The 17,794-nt window shown below is 40.1% G+C and overlaps 1 protein-coding gene across 4 annotated transcripts in view; it reads right to left on the bottom strand.

The window, feature by feature from the left end:
- CLCN5 (chloride voltage-gated channel 5) overlaps positions 1 to 17,794 on the bottom strand; it is a 182,423-nt gene that overhangs the window by 136,117 nt on the left and 28,512 nt on the right. Inside the window, exon 3 of one of the 4 annotated variants that reach the window (XM_075538833.1) lies at positions 16,631 to 16,662. The exons of the other annotated variants lie outside the window; for them this stretch is intronic. The gene's annotated coding sequence lies outside the window, so the exon portion shown is untranslated. The remainder of the gene's footprint in view (positions 1 to 16,630; positions 16,663 to 17,794) is intronic. 4 annotated transcript variants of the gene reach the window in all.

Below are 17,794 nucleotides of genomic sequence, written 5' to 3'. Positions count from 1 at the left end.
ATTCATATTGTTATGTTTTTTTTTTGTTCTGGGTCTTTGATGCCTGATACCTGATCCCATCGACCACCTCATGATCACACGGGCTGGTGTGCTTCTTCCATGTGGGCTTTGTTGTTTCTCAGCTAGATGGCCACTTGTTTATCTTCAAGCCTTTAAGACCCCAGACACTATATATTTTGATAGCCGGGCACCATCAGCTTTCTTCACATTTGCTTATGCACCCATTTTGTCTTCAGCGATTGTGACGGGAAGGTGAGAATCACAGAATGCCAGGTTATTAGAACAAAGTGTTCTTGCGTTGAGGGAGGACTTGAGTAGAGGTCCACTGTCCGTTTGCTACCTTAATACTTAACATATATATATGTGCACATAGATCTATTTCCCTATCATTATATATAAATATATTAACATATGCACATGCCTGTATTTAGACCTTCATAAATGTCCTTTGCCTCCTAGTTCTTTCCTGTATTTCCTTTTACTTTCCTCATGTCTCACTATCATGCTCGGTCTTCATTCGGATTTCAGTAATTCTCCTTGGCTACATTTCCTTTGATCAAGCCCTACCTGGCACCCTATGTCCCCTCCTCACCATCAATTTTAGATCACTTGTTGTTCCCTTGTCCCTTGGTTTGTTGACAGCCCCCTTCCTTAAGACTGTAACTCTTCAAGAAAGTAGAAAGCCTCATGTTTCGCCCACAGAGCAACTGGTGGTTTTAAACTGCTGACCTTCAGTTATCCCAAGGCAGAACTACTACACCACCAAGGCTACTCTCCTTTAACCAACAGAATGATAATATACTCTCAAGCTGACATAATATTTCACTTCATTAAACAATGTATGTATTTTTAAGGGAAGATGAAAATAAATAGTATATTACCACTGTGTTTTATACTAGTCCAACTCTAAATATGAAGCCAGGTCCTGGATGCTGTGTCTTAGGTCTTGCCCAAAGAGATCATGGTACCACATAGATCTGGGGTCTACGGATAGGTCAAGCATTTGAGAGAAGAATCATGGCCAGGTGCTGGGTAAGGACAGGGCTAGGAGCTGCTTTCTGCCCCGCCAGACCCATCCAGGCCATGAAGGGTGGCCAGCAAAACCCCAGATAAAGAATGTCTGACATGTAGGACATGTAGCCTGGGAGCAGAGGGAGCTCTAGTATGTTGCATGGCCACTCTGCATGCCTGCTGGATGCCAAGAATACATGGATTAACTGAAGTATATCCCAAGTAAAGTCCCTAAGTGGTACAAATATGCTAAGCTGCTACCAAAAACAACTGGTGGTTTGTGTTCACCCAGAGGCATCTTAGAAGAAAAATCTAGTGACCTGTGTTAAACAACTCTGCCACTGAAAACCCTATATGGAACACAGTTGTACTCTGACACACATGAGTTCACCATGATTTACAGGTAATGTAAAAGCAATTTGTTTTACTTCAAAATAGGCAACCAAGATGGGTGAGTATCTAGAAACCTTGTTGTACGATATTTAGCCTGGCAAAGATAAGATACAGTGGAGAAAAGAGCAAGGTAAATAATAATAAGATATTATAGGTAACGTGACACTTTACAGTTTCATATTTATGTCCTTACCTTCCCAACAGCAGTGTAGCTATAATGGTTAGAATGTATGAAGAAACAGACTTTAGATCAATATAAGGAAGGATTTTCAAATATTTCAATCCTCATGATAATGGAAAAACAACACAGGACTACTTAACCTATGTGCCAAACATTTACTTGATATAGCCATCACAACATTTTACCAATGAGAAAACTAAAGCATGCAAAAAATTCAAACTCCCTGCCACTGAGTCAATTTCAACTCACAGAATAGAGTAGAACTCTTTTCTGAGTAGAACTGCCCCTGTGTGTTTATGAAGCTATAAATCTTTACAAGAACAGAAAGCCTCATCTTTTTCCCTCAGAGCAGATGGTGAATTCAAACTGCTGATATTGTGGTTAGCAGTCCAACACATAAGCTACTATGCCAACAGAGTAGTCAAATAACCTGCCCAGGGCCAAAGCCACAGCTAGTCAAGTGTCAACTAGAATTCAAACTCAAGACTGCTTTTCTCAGTCTAGACTGTAGAGTCAATATATACAGGGACTGTTGGACTTACCACCTAATAAAATCACTGAAGGGTAAGTGGACTACTAGCCCAAGTCAGCAGTTGCACTAGATCAAAAGTTAAGATAACAGATTATAGAAGTCTTGTGTGACAGGCTGGTTTGGATTTGAAGGCCAGAATGGGGACCTTCTATAAGTGGCATGGCTCCAGTCTAGGGTTAATATTAGTCCTAAGGCCTTTAACAACTGGTTTGAGAGTGGTGAGAATACCACAAGGCCCAAAGATTTCACACAGATCTTTAAAATAGTGGTATAATCATATACATATTTGGATTAATTTTGGTTTTAGCCAAATTAGCAATGTGAATATCTAACAGATTAGTATCCTCCTAACTGAAGAACCACAAAAAGATCTTGCTCTCATCAACTGATGCAACATATATGAAAATAGCTAAGTCCATTATAGCTTGACAGTTTCAATTAACAAATTCTCTCAGCTAAAGCCACATAAATTGAGATTTCTACCTTTGTGGAAATGGAGCAGTAGAGCTTCCCTTTATCAGAGATGCAAAGAGACAAATCCTAACATGGTGCAAGTCAGTTGCTAGGTTGAAATGTATTTCAAGTACATATTACATCTATGAAAGGTACAGGAAAAATTTTAAATACTCAGTCAAACCTAGATGAATTTCTGAAAAATAAATTTGACAGTAGAAAATACACAAAAAGTAACTTGTACTCTGAAGCAGCCAAAGCATCTCCGACTTTTACCAGTATCTACGCTCACTGGCCAGGGAGTTGTGGTGGAATAATTAGGTGTCGGACTACTAACAGCAAGGTAAGTAGCTCACAGCTGCCAGCATGCTCCTTGGGAAAAGATGAGGTCTACCTCTCCCACAAAGAGTTACAGGCTCAGAAACCCCCAGGAGTAGTGCTACTCTGTCCTATAGTCATTATGAGTTGGAATTGATATGATGGTAATGACTTTTTTTTAGTTTTTATGCTCATTCTGACTCATAATGACCCTAGGAGACAAACCTGCTCCAGTGGGTTCGTAAGACTGTAACTCTTTATGGGAGTACAAAACCTCATCTTTCTCCCACAGAGCAGCTGGTGGTTTCAAACTGCTGACATTCTGATTAGCAGACCAATGCATAACCCATGATGCTACAAGGGCTTCCTAACAAATAATCATAAATCTTTAAATAAACCATGACAACCGTATAAAGCTTCAGTGCTTTGGTGGATATCTATAAATATTTACATTCTCATCCTCAAGATTCTAGTGGAAGCTTAAGAAGCAGAAGTTATGACTAAAGGGTGTGGAGTTTTGAATGGTTGATGAACAAGAGGCAACAATCGGCACGAAGCACGATGAGGTCTGCACTAACCAAACCCTGGAGAATGCAGTTAGAGGGTGAAATGGTGGTAGAAGTGGATGATAGGTACTTTAATCAGATACTGATTCGACAGAATACATGAAAGACAAGTTAGCAAGACTCTAGAGTCAAATGTGAGTCTATCTTGTTCAAAGGGACGAACAATCATCTGTCCTTCAGAAGAAAGAGTTCTGCCACTTACTGGCCCAGTGAGTGCATAAATTACAATCTCAGGCTCAGCTTTCCCATGTTAAATAAGGGGGTGGTATTCAGGGGAAACATTAGCTTTTGACCTCATATCTTATCCCAAGGAAATGTCAGATGGATTCAAGGTTTAAATGTAATTAAATCATATATGTTACTGGGTTAAAAAAAACACAGGTCTACTCTTAACATCTGCAAGGTCAGAGACAACCACCACCCCAGCTTCTTCCTGCTTAACCCCTTCATCCCTAGGAGAACTCACATCCATAGCACAGTTCCCTTTGAGAGGATGGACCCAGGAAAGAGGTTCGGGAAATCCCTGGAAGCAGTTTGAGCAGGAAATTCTGGGCATCCAAATACCTAAAGTATAGTCAAGAAGGGTCTCTGGGTGGACACATCTCTTTTGTGCTTGAACCTCCTTGCCATGTGATGGCATGTGTCGCCAGGAGAAGGTCAAGGAGGGGATCTCAAATGTGCTAGGCTGAAAGCTGGGGTCTCAACTTAATAGCTCTAAGGGTGTTTTTGTTTGTTTGTTTTTAGATTAATAAAACTTAAGTTGTCATTGAGTCTGTTAGAACCCCATTTAACAGACCATACTGCAGGGTTTTCTAAACTGTAATCATTTTAGAGCAGTTTTAGTGGCATATAATTTACATTATCATACAATTCAATAGTTCAATCATATTAAGAATTGTACAATCATCTCCAAAATCAGTTTTAGAACATTTTCTTATTTCTCGTACTTATTATTATTAACTCTATATTCCCTCCTCAGCCTCCTCTGCCATACCTCCAAGAAACTATTAATCCAGTTACTGTCTTTCTAGATTTACCTATTCTGGATCACATACACATACACACAAACACACACACGCACACACACACACCAAACAATAACAAAGTACAAAGAAAACCTCAACCAAAAAGTATAAAATATTAAAAACTAGAATTTAAAATGGGTCAAAAAGGAGATCAAATAATAAGCTGTTAAATTTAACCTAACTTCTTGTGCAATAATCCATTTTCCAAGATACTCAGTATTATATCAATGCTATTCACATCCCTGGCCTATGTTCGGAGGACCTATGTTCACAAGAGAGTTAATTCATATCCCTTAATCCTTTCACTTTTCTTTATTTTAAATCTGAACCAACTTTAAAACTGGTTAACGGGATATAAAACAACAATGCATTTTAATCTACCTATATGCCATAATCGACTGTATGATGCTCTGTCTTTACAAGGCAATTCACATCCTTCGGGGGAATCACTGGAGGCATGATCCATGTGGGGGGCCTGCAAATGGATTTTGGGTTACCACTGTCATCCATGATCTTCTACAAACCAGGTGTTCCAAGACTGAAGCTCTGATGCTATTCCACCCTTCAGATTTGGACTTTGTTCTTTACAATCCTTGGATCATACAGGCTGCTGTGATTCTTCCACATGGACTTAGTTGAAGCTTCACTTAGATGAACACTTCTTTGGAGACCCCAGATGCTATTCCTTCTAATAGCTGGACATTATCTACTTTCTTCCCCACTGTGTTATAGCACCCAAATCTCCAGTGATGCCTTCATGAGGGTCAGCATCAAGCATGGTGAGGTCATCAAAACTAATTGTTCTAGATTGGGGATAGAATTAAACATGAGCCCCCAAATCCATTCATAGATCTATGTTTTACAAATGCCTCTGGTTCACCTTAGAAATAGGATTATCATTTTATGTTATAGAACATTATCAATCATCTCCCTGGGGCATAAGGTAATTTTATTGATAGTGTCATTAATTCAGCCAATGGTATATAATTTAAAACACTGTTGCGTAAAGGACATTATACAAGTATAGATTGGATATGAATGGAATTACAAAAATTGTTGACTTGTACGGATTAAACTCTTAAGTGACTGGACACTATGCAAACAATGAGGCTTGGTAATAGGGTAAACTTTAAAAAATATTTATTGACAGTGGCAGAACCATACCTACCAGATTAACACATGTCATAATAAAGCAAAGAGGGCATTACAATATAACTATATGGTAGTTTCAGTCGACCATTCATTGAGGACCCTTCTCTAAGCATAGTTTTGAAAAGATGACCTAGATAATGTTTATATAACCTTGGGGATGGGTAAGCCTTTAAGCACACAACAACAAAAGTATAAGCCATAAAAGAAAAGGCTAATAAACTTGACCATACAAAAATACAAAATTTGTAGACATTAAAAACTAAGCATAGAGCAAATATCAAAACTGAGAATATGTGCAATATTATAATGAAGCACCAATCTCCATAATACTGAAAAAAGTTATAAATCAATAAAAAGTGATTAACCAATAAGGAACTATCAATAAAAAATCTATATAATAAGCATTAAAAGAAAGTTCAGCCTATGTAAGTTTAAAGAAACATACTATAATAAAAAAGTACCTTTTGGCTTACTGGCAAATATTTCTCAAGATTATCCAATAAATTGTGCCATCTATCCAATGCTGTTTTTAAAAAATTAAATCATTTTTTGGGGGGCTTGTACAACTCTTATCACAATCCACACATACATCGTGTCCAGCACTTCTGTACATTTGTTTCGCTCATCATTCTTAAAACATTTGCTTTCTACTTGAGCCCCTGGTATTTGCTCCTCATTTTTCCCTCCCTCCCCGCTCCCCCCATGAACCCTTAATAATTTATAAATTGTGATTTTGTCATATTTCACACCGTCCAACGTCTCCCTTCACCCACTTCTCCACTGTCTATAACCCCAGGAAGGAGGTTTTATGTAGATCCTTGTAATTGGTTCCCCCTTTCTCCCTCACCTTCCCTCCACCCTCCCCGCATCGCTACACTCACCACTGGTCCTGAGGGGCTCATCTGTCCTGGATTCCTGGTGTTTCCAGTTCCTATGTGTACCAGTGTACATCCTCCGGTCCAGCCAGATTTGTAAGGTAGAATTGGGATCATGATACTTGGGGGGAGACATTCAAGAACTAGAGGGAAATTGTATGTTTCATCATTGCTACACTGCACCCTGATTGGCTTGTCTCCTCCCTGTGACCCTTCTGAAAGGGGATGTCGAACTACCCACATATGAACCCTGGGTCCCTGCGCTGCAGTCCCCCTCATTCACAATGCTATGATTTTCTTTTGGTCGTTGATACCTGATACCTGATCCCTTCGACACCTTGTGAACTCATAGGCTGATGTTCGACACTGCTTTTTATCATTTAAAATGAGTAAACAGTTAAGAATGTGCATAAAGACTTAATTGTGAGGACATGCAGTGCAGCACTGATAATGAGAGTGAACACAAACTAAGTATATACAGCCAAGACCTAATTAAATTAATCATAATACATCAATAAAATAAAGTTCTTCAGAGACATCAAACTACAAAGGTATTGTAACTGAATATAAAAACAAGTCCATGCCAGGATTAGCAGAGAACTCCTGAAGAAGGACACGGTGGGGGGGGCTTGCTTTACCTGACTTTAGCACATAGTGACAACCTCAGTTGTCAAAACCACATGGTACTGGTATAATGCAAGATATTCCGACCAATGGAGAAGAACTGAAAACCCAGAAATAAAATCATTAGCATACAGACAACTGATCTTTGATAAGGGCCCAAAAAATATCCAATGGAAAGCATATGTCCTCTTCAACAAGTGGTGCTGGAAAAAAATGTATATCTACCTACAGAAAAATGAGCAGAACTCTTACCTCATTCCATGCACAAGAATAAAAGAATAAACTCAAGGTGGATAACAGACCTCGAGGGAAAGCCCCAAACTATTAGGGCCATCCATGAAGGAATTGGTACCAACCTGAGAACTTTGGCACAGGGAACACATAGTCTATAAGAAATAGGGAAAAACACAAACACAGAGGAGGCACAAATTGGCAAGTGGGTTATACTGAAGATAAAACACCTGTGTACATCAAAAGAATTCACCAAAAGAGTAATAAGAGAGTGCACGTATAGGAAAAGATCTGTATCAATGACCCATCAGACAAAGGCCTTATTACTAAAATCTACAATACTCTGCTAGCTTCCAAAATGAAACAAACTAATTGCCCACTAAGGAGGTGGGCAAAGGACCTGAACAGAAGTTTCACCAGGGCAAAAATCCTAATGGCCAATAAGCATATGAGAAAATGGTCCCAATCTTTAGCCATAAGAGAAATGAAAATTAAAACAACGAGATATCACCTAACACCCTCACAGGTAGCCCAATTCAAAAAATCAGAAAGCAACAAGTTTTGGAGTGGCTATGGGGAGACAGGAACTCTCATCCACTGCTGGTGGACCTGTAGGCATGTACAGCCACTATGGAAATCAATCCGGCGATATCTAAAACAAATGGAAATCGAGCTACCATACAACCCAGCAATCCCCCAACTAGGCATATACCCAGAAAAGGCAAGAAGCAAACCATGCCAGACATCTGTGCTCCAGTGTTCAACATGGTACAGTTCACAATTGCAAGGAGTTGGAAACAACCCAAAATTTCAGCAGACAAATGGATTAAAAAACTAGTAAATACATACAATGGAGTATTAAGCATCACTAAAAGCAGTGATGAATGTATGAAGCATATGGCCATATTGGAAGAACTGGAAGAAATCATGCTAAGCCAAGCAAAAAAGGACAAGTACAACATGAGTCCACTGAGGAAAGCTTTAAAAAATGCAAATGGGGCATAGGGAAAAAGCTACGGTATGCAAACATTCCTGGGGTGAGGACCAGGTAGTATGGCAGGGGCCAGACCAAATACAGGGATACATATGGTAGCCAACTAAAAAGGGGGAGGGGGAGGAAAAAATGAGTCGCAGGGGAACAGAACACTAACACACCCAAGGGGAGGGTATTGCTCATATCTCCACAGGGAAAGAGGGACCAGACTTCAACCTGGTGCTCCAAGATGTGAATGCAACATACCTGCAAGGAGTAGGGAACCAGTGGAGAGGTCTTAGGGGCTGGCCCCAATCCCAACTATGTGGATACCTGCCCCTCCCCCCAGAAGAATTCACTTCAGAGGACAGCACTGAAGCTGCAGCTCAGGGAGAGGGACATGTCTGATCAGAGCACACAGGAGCAAATGAAGTGGGAAGAAGAGAGAGTGGAGCACATCCTGGTCCACCAAGCCTTGAGGATATTCCCGCTCAGAGCAGCCAATCCACAAAGAAGACCATATGGCTAGCCCTACTATGAGACACGACATCCCTGACTGATACATAAACCTACAGGGGACAACACTGGAGACACATGTGGGAATTGTGCCCAATCTGATCCCACCACACTGTGGCAAAACACTAAGGGAGTGCATGGCACTTCATCAGACTGGACTGGAAAATGCTCCTAAAGGCCAAACAACAATCCTTGAACTAACTACAGGCTTTTCTTTGTTGTTGTTGTTGGCATTAGCTTTTTGTTGTTGTTATTGTTTTGTTTTCTTTTGTTGCTTTGTTTTGCTCTTGTTTCTGTGCATGTTATTATCTCCGCGGGTCTGTCTAAATGAGATAACCTAGAAGAGAAAACAACTGGACTGAGAGTTCCGGGAGGGGGAGGGAGGGAAAGAAGTGGTGTTAACAAACCCAGGGATAAGGGTACAAAAGTGATCCAAATCGGTGGTGAGGAGGGCATAGGAGGCCTGGTACAACGTGATCAAGGGTAATGTAACTGAGAAGAATTACGGAAACGCAAATGAAGGCTAAACAAGATAGAGGGACAAGAGGAAAGTCAAAGGAAATAGAGGAAAGAACTAGGAGGCAAAGGGACTATAGAGGTCTAAATAAAGGCAAGTACATATGTAAATATATATGAGGATGGGGAAATAGATCTATGTGCATATATTTATACGTTTAGTATTAAGGTAGCAGATGGACATTGGGCCTCCACTCACGTACTCCTCAATGCAAGAACACTTTGTTTCATTAAACTGGTATTCCGTGACGCTCACCTTCCCTACATGATCACTGAAGACAAAGGGGGTGCATTAGCAAAAGTGGTGAAGAAAGCTGATGGAACTTGGCTATCAAAAGCTATAGCATCTAGGGTCTTAAAGACTTGAAGGTATTCAAGCGGCCATCTCGCTCAGAAGCAACAAAGCCCCTCAGGAAGAAGCACACCAACCTGTGTGATCACAAGGTGTTGAAGAGATCAGGTATCAGGCATCAAAGAACAAAAGATCAAATCATTGTGAATGAGGCAGAGTGCAGATTGGGGACCCAAGACCCATCTATAGGCAACTGGAAATCCCCTTATAGAAGGGTGGTGGGGAAGAGACGAGCCAGTCAGGGTACAGTGTAGCAATGATGAAACATACAACTTTCCTCTAGTTCCTAAATGCTTCCCACCCCACCCTACTATTATGATCCCAATTCTACCTTACAAAACTGGCTAGACCAGAGAATGTACACTGGTACAGATAGGAACTGGAAACACGGGGAATCTAGGACAGATGATCCCTTCAGGACCAGTGGTAAGAGTGGCGATGCCGGGAGGGTAGAAGGAGGGTGGGGTGGAAAGGGGGAACCAATTACAAGGATCTACATAGAACCTCCTCCCTGGGGATTGACGATAGAAAATTGGGTAAAGGGAGACATTGGAAAAAATAATAATTTATAAATTATCAAGGGTTCATGAGGGAGGGGATGGGGAAGGAGGGGTAAAAATGAGTTGATATCAAGATTTCAAGTAGAAAGCAAATGTTTTGAGAATGAGGATAGCAACAAATGTACAAATGTGCTTGACACAATGGATGCATGTATGAATTGTGATAAGAAGTTTACAAGCTGCAAATAAAATGATTACATTATAAAAAATAAAACAAGTCCATGAAGTAAGATGAAACGAGGCATTTTATATAATAGTATAATCTAAATCTATTTTATTCTTTTTTTATTTTATTCTTAAAGTTATATACACACACACACATAATCTGGAAGAACAGACACCAAACCAAGCCCATTTTTTTAAACAAATCCATTTCTATCAAGTCCATTTTGACTTGTAACAGTCTTATATGTTAGAGCAGGAATGCTCTCTCTGTGGCATTTCCCTAACTTTAATCTTAACCGTAGCAGATTGCCAGGCCTTTTTGCCATTCCACCTCTGGAGAGATTCGAGTGTAAACCGTGCAACCTAGAAATCTAGGCTATATGTAGGGTGCACAATGGTTATTCTTCCTTTTTAAATTTGGTATGTGTTGTAATTTTCCTTTGTTCTTTATTCTGACTTTCTTAAGCTAGTTACACCTAGAACATATAAAATGATTTTCATTTTTACTTTTTTAAATAAAAGAGGAGTCCATTGAAAACACCATCGCTGAAAGAAAATGGCACTGCTTGTCTCAGGTGCCCTTTCGTCCTCAAGGCAATGGGCTTGCTGTTCACCACTTTACAGAGGGGGATTTTTTGCTTTACAGGGGGGGGGGATTTTTTGCTTTGATTTCTTCATTACAGGGGTCTTATACAGACTTACCTAATGCAGTTGCATCCTTTGGTCTCTTGATTACTGCTTCCATAAGCATTGATTATCAATCAAAGCAAGATGAAATCCTTAACAACTTCAATGTTTTCTCTACCATGTGATACCTATTGGGCTACTTGTGAGGATTTTAGTTTTCTTTGCATTGAGTTGTAATCCATACTGAAGGCTATAAACCTTCATCTTCATCATATGCTTCAAGTCATCCTCACTTGCAGCAAGTAAGGTTGTGTCATCTGTATTATCGAAATCCTTCCTCCAATCCTGATGTCACATTCTACTTCATATAAAAGGTTCTACAGACAAAATATTGAAAAGAATGGGAATCCCAGAATGCTATGTGTTCATGCACAACACGTATCTCAATCAAGAGACATTTATGCAAACAGAACAAGGGCATACTGCATTGTTAAAATCAAAAAGTTGTGTGTCTGGGTTGTATGCTCTCACTGTATTAATTGAATCTGTATGCAGAGCAAATATCCACAAAAATGGACTATACAAAGAAGAACGCAGCATCGGGATTACAGGAAAGTTTATTAACAACCTGTGATATCCAAGTGATACAATTTTCCTTGCTGAAAGCGAGGAGGACTTGAAGCACTTGCTGATGAAGATCAAGGGTTGCAGCCTTCAGTACAAATGATAACTCATTATAAAGAAGACCAAAATCCTCACAACTGAACCAATAGGTAACATCATGCTACCCGGAGAAGAGATTGAAATGTCAAAGATTTTATTTTGCTTGAAGCCACAGTCAATGCTCATGGAAGGAGCATTCAAGAGATCAAACTATGCATTCATTGCACTGGGTACATCTGCTACGCAGACCTCTTCCTCTTTAAATTGTTTAAAAGGAAACAGGATATTATGGAGGACTACGGTGTGCTTGATCCAAGCCATGGTGTTTTCAGATGCCTCACATGTGTGTGAAAGTTGGACGTTGAATAAGGAAGACCGAAGGAGAACAGATGCATTTGAATTATGGTGCAGGAGAAGAATATTGAAGGTTACATGAACTTCCAAAAGATTAAATACATCTGTCTGGAAGAAGTATAGCCAGAAAGCTCTTTAGAGGAAAGGGCGGTGAGACGTCATCTCAAGTACTTTGGGCATGTTGTCAGGAGAGTTCAGTCCCTGGAGAACAACATCAGGCTTGGCAGAGGAGTAGTGAGAAAAGAGGAAGGCCCTCAACAAAATGGATTGACACAGTAGCTGTCACAATGGGCTCAAACCCAAGAAAAATTATGAGAATGTGGCAGGATCAGTGTTCTGTTCTGTTGTACACAGGGTTACTATGAATCAGAACTGACTCAAGGGCAGCTAACAACATCTCAATAATATATGTCCAAAGGGCTTAGAACAGTACCTAGCAAATTGTAAGGGCTCAATAAATTTTAACTACCGTTATCATTTTTATCATCTGCATAATCACCACAATCTATTCATTATGATGCAACTGCGCTAAAAGGTCAAGTGTATAATCTGAGTTCATAAAGCAAATCATTGCTGGTTCCACACTCTGTGTTTTAAATCATAGTCTATTAAGCAGTGTAAGGCAGCTGGGAACAATGGAAAATCACTCTCTTTACCCATTTAAAATTCCAATGCACTTGCCAAATGCAGTTTGAGTCAGTCTAAAGAGCAACATTGGTCAAAATGGTAGCTTGGAAGAATACCATCCAGCTGTGTTATAAAAGATTTCCCTAAGTCTAGCGCCAAATTTACTAGAGTTATCTCATCCATGTTACTAATGAGAAAGCATATATAACGTACTATGTTTTACTGTGCATCATTTTGGATTATTTTTGTTGCTAATTTAAGTTAGTGGTGAGGTTGAATACTTTTCCATGAATCTTAAAAATGCTCAGCACCTAGAAACACTCTTTTAAAAAACCATTTTATTGGCATATAATTCACATATAATAGTTCAACTGTACAATCATATCCCCAATCAATTTTAGAACATTTTATTATTTCTTGTACTCACTATTATCAGCTCCCCATGTCTCCCTAACCTCCCCTGCAGTGTGCCCAAAGAAACTATTATCAATCCAGTCACTTTCTCTGCAGCTTTACCTATCCTGGATTTCATATGCAGAAAAACACTTTTTAAAAGATTCAGCAACAATGCCTTAATAAAGCAGGCCAAGATCTCAATTGAAAAGAGAACAGAAAAGAATATTAATAACTAGAGCAAATTTGAAAGGTCAAAGGGGGCAACCAAAAGATAACGTGTAGTTCTTAACCTAATTGCATCTGCAATGATCCACCTCCCATCGCACGCTGCCTGACAGCAAGGCTCCTCACAGCCCTGGTCTATGGTCACAGGGGATTCACCAGTGAATTCCCCTATGTGTGGACCCTAGACTTGGATTTGGGCTTCCACTGTCATCACTGGCTGTGTAGTGGTTAAGAGCTGAGCTTCGATGTGCATGTTTGGCAGTAAACCACCAGCAGCTCTGAGGGGAAAAGACGGGGCCTTCTACTCCTATGAACATCTATAGTCTTAGACACCCACAAGGATAGCTGTGACTCAGCACTGACTCGATGGTAGTGAGTTTTGAGACTGTTATCCAAAGTTTTCTGAAAACCAGGTGTTCACAATTTGAGCTCTGATACTATCCTTTCCTTGAGTTTTAGATTTTATAGTTTACAATCCTTGGATCACACATTCTGATATACTTCTTCCATGTGGGCTTAGTTGATGCCCACTTAAATGGCTGCTAGTTTGAAGACAAGCCTTAAGACCCCAGATGCTATTCTCTCTAGTAGCCAGGCACCTTCTAGGTCTTCACCACTTTTCTATAGCATCCACATCATCCGTGATCCGTATCAAGCAGAATCATGTCATAAAACTGTTTTTATACTGGGGACAGAATTAAGTGTGAGCCCCCAAACCATTCATGTTTCTATGATTTATATATGTCTCTGGTTCACTTTAGAGATATCATTATCATTTTATGGTAGAGTACATTATCAATCATCCCAATGGGGCATAAGGTACATTGATAGTGACATGAATCTAGCCAATGGTATAGAATGTAAAACATTGTTGTGGAAAGGAAACTAAACAAGTATGGGCTGTGTGGTAGTTATATAATGATTTGTCAATTTGAGGATTAAGAATGTAGGTGTGGAGTCTAGCTTGTCAATCAAATCATAGCCAATGAGGCTTCTGTGTGGGCATGGCCTTCTGAGAATTCTGGGAAATCCGGTATATCCTCCTTGGAGGTAGGAGAGACTTTATTCACTACTTCACTCCCTGGGAGACACTGCAGCTGACAAGACACATGAAACTACCTTAGTACCCTGGACTGGACAAGCCACATGGATGCAACCAGACCTCTGAAGCTGGAGAAGCCACAGAGAGACCCCTGCCAGCGCTGAGATGCTTACAACGCCACTGGACCCAAAGACTTTCTACCCACTGGCATGTGAGCGTCTTGCATTTGGTTTCATTGCATGTGTTTCGTGAGACTGAAGAGGACTTTATAGATTGGTATTGGACATATGTGCTAATATCGGACTTATGGGCTTTATCTGGACTGGGCTGGGATGTTTTCTCAGCTCAATTGCTCAATTGCTCTTGTACATAAATCTTTCTTATACACATGTGTGGCCATAGATTTGTTTCTCTAGTCTACCCAGACTAACACAGGCTGAATATGATCCACATATATGAATTGTTGACTTGGACAGATTAAACTCTTAAGTGACTGAACACTACATAAATAATGGGGGTGAGTAATAGGGCAAAACTTTCAATCACATTCATTCACAAAGGCAGAACCATGTTTTCATACATGCCATAAAAAAGCAAAGAGTATTGAAATAGTAAATATATAGTACTTCCACATTATCATTCATTGTTCTATAACCATGAAATAGCAGTCATCTGGTTCTGAAACAGTAGATAATTTTATCCAAGGGCTAAGGGTGAGTTTGAGGTAAAGCCTAGTACAGTTAATAGGGTTTCTACATCAAGCCCTTCTGGTGTGGTTTATAGAGGATGTTGTGTGCCTCAAACGACTAGTCAAAAGACTAATCTAATATCCCAGTAGTGTGTAACGCATGGCTTGGGTCGTCAAGGGCCAGATAGAAACCAGATCAAAAGTGTTCAATTAAGCACATAGTCCCAAGCATATTCTCCCCTTAGGTTCTCCCCACACACACATACTTCATGAGGCTTATTGTGGAAGTTGACAGCTTAAAACTTAAGATCAGAAAGGTTCAAGGCGCAGTTCTTCAGTCAGAACACACACTTCCCAGCCTGCCTACAGGCAGGCATTTTTCTGGTCCTCAGTCTCTCAGCCTTTGGCTTGCTCAGGCAATGTTACAAAGTCGTTTTAGCACTGCTGATAAATACCCAAAAGGTACATTACTTCATCATGAGCCTCAGCCCAAATGTGCTCATGGGTCAATAAACCTAGACTCCCCAATTAAGTGCCTGGAGGTAGCCCCCTCCACTGTCTACCGACTCCCCTGCCTGCAGGCTCTCAACTCTACTCCAGGGGCTAGGAAGCCCCCCCCCCCGCTCCCGTGTCTTGCATGCTTGCTCTGAATTGTGCTGCTACTGCTTCTCTGGCATTACAGCTTTCTGTATCCCAAACAAGGAGTCCGTTCAACATCTTCCCCACCTCTTTTATTGATGGGTCTAGGTAAGAGAAGGTGAGGAAGATGTTGAAAGGATTGTGATTCAGGTGTAGGACAATGTGATTCCGTTGTGAGTGATTATAAAAACTTGGAATCTAATATGGGGCTTAACCAGTTTTCTCATCTTGATGGGTATAAAATGAGCCATCTCAGATGTGGGAAGTCAGGCTTTCAGTACCATCAAGAAAGAAGAGCCAGAGTGGATTTTATCCTTTGGGCTCTGAAATTCTGAGCATCGAACCTCGCTCACCTGTTGTTTTGGGATGACCTTAGCATGATGTTGTATGGCAACAACTGAATGACCTCCTCCCTCTCTCAGAATCCCCCCCAAAAAGACCCCAGCTGAGGTGAGGTCTCCTCAGTCGAAGTTGTTTTTTAGGTACCGACAGAGGGCATGATATGACTCAGAGATGCAAAGCAGACTCTCTCCTGCTCGCTTAGGACACCAGATGAGAGCCAAAGGCTGTCTTTGATCTTCATGTTTAGTCTTAGAACATTGGACTCACAATATTTATCCTGTTTATATATATATATATATTTTTCATTATATTATATTATATTTATAATATAATATTATCATTATATTATATATCTATAAAATCTCCTAAAAATGGTTAAGTGACTGATAACAAATGAAAACTAGCCTAGGAATCATGGAACCTGATTTCTGGCCTCTCATGACCTAAGGCAATCCAGTTAAACTCACTGTGATAGATTCCAATTTAAAATAAGATCCTGTGTGGAATTTCAGGTATGAATTAAACTGCAGTACACCAGAGTAATAAGTAAAAATAAAATTATAACAAATCTTTTTCTTACTTACTTGATTTTGAATGTTCTGCCAATAAGTTCTCCCTGGATGGAGAGGAAATGAGCTTTAACAGACTTTTGGGATAATTTCATATCTACATTATTATAAAACTTATAAAAGCAGATAACTGGTTTATCTACCTGATATTTAGTGCTGCTGTCACTGAAATAAAGTGAGATAAAACACCTGAAAACACTTAACAGTAATTGGAACATGGAATGTATAACTCTACATTAAAATATGTAAGTCTGCATAAATTGGGCAGTTAGTGAGCCGAAATGGCCTGGTAATTGGCTATTCTGAATCAGACAATCATATATGGCCTACTATGCTTGGAATGACAAATTAAGGAAGGGCATCATTGTATTCATCAGTTAAAAGAACATTTCAAAATCTATCTGATATGAGTAACATCATTAAGAGGTCTTTTTCATAAATATAGAAATCTAAGAGACTATTGAATGTAACACAAGGAATCAGGGTTTTTTTTTGGGGGGGGGGGAATCCTCTCAAAAGTCCTCAGTCTTATTTTGCTTTTGATACACGTACTGGCCCATTCCTAATAATTCTATTCAAATCTTTTATCAATACGATGGGGCATGGCCCCCATGAATCCTTAACAACAGTGGTATTGGCCTAGGTATATACATTTATAAGGCAATATACTGAGGCTACAGATGGGCCTTGGGTCTCAGCTCATACTTTCCCTCAATATAAGAACACTTTGTTCTAACAAATTGGCATTCTGTGATGCTCACCCCCTGCCCCCCCCACACACACACGATCACTGAAGATAAAGTGGGTACATGGCAGATGTGTCAAAGACAGAGGATGGTGTCCGGCTATTAAAAGATATAGTATCTAGGGTCTTAAAGACTTGAAACAAGCGGCCATCCAACAGTGAAGCAACAAGCCCACATGGAAGAAGCGCTGATGCAATCATGAGGTGTCATCGAGACCCAACAACAGGTATCAGAAGACTCAAAACAAACTGTAAATAAGCAAACAAAAATGCATTGGTAAGAATGGAGGTGGGTTGGAGCAAAGACCCAAAGCCCATCTATGGACAATGGAACATCCCCATAGAGGGGTAACAGGGAGGGGATGAATCAATCAGGGTGAAGTAAAGCACTAATGGGTCATGCAATATACCTCTGATCCCTTGAGGCCTCCTCA

The sequence above is a fragment of the Tenrec ecaudatus genome, chromosome X, assembly GCF_050624435.1.
Source record: "Tenrec ecaudatus isolate mTenEca1 chromosome X, mTenEca1.hap1, whole genome shotgun sequence".
In the NCBI taxonomy this organism is placed as follows: Eukaryota; Metazoa; Chordata; class Mammalia; order Afrosoricida; family Tenrecidae; genus Tenrec; species Tenrec ecaudatus.
This window is presented reverse-complemented; position numbering and strand designations above follow the sequence as displayed.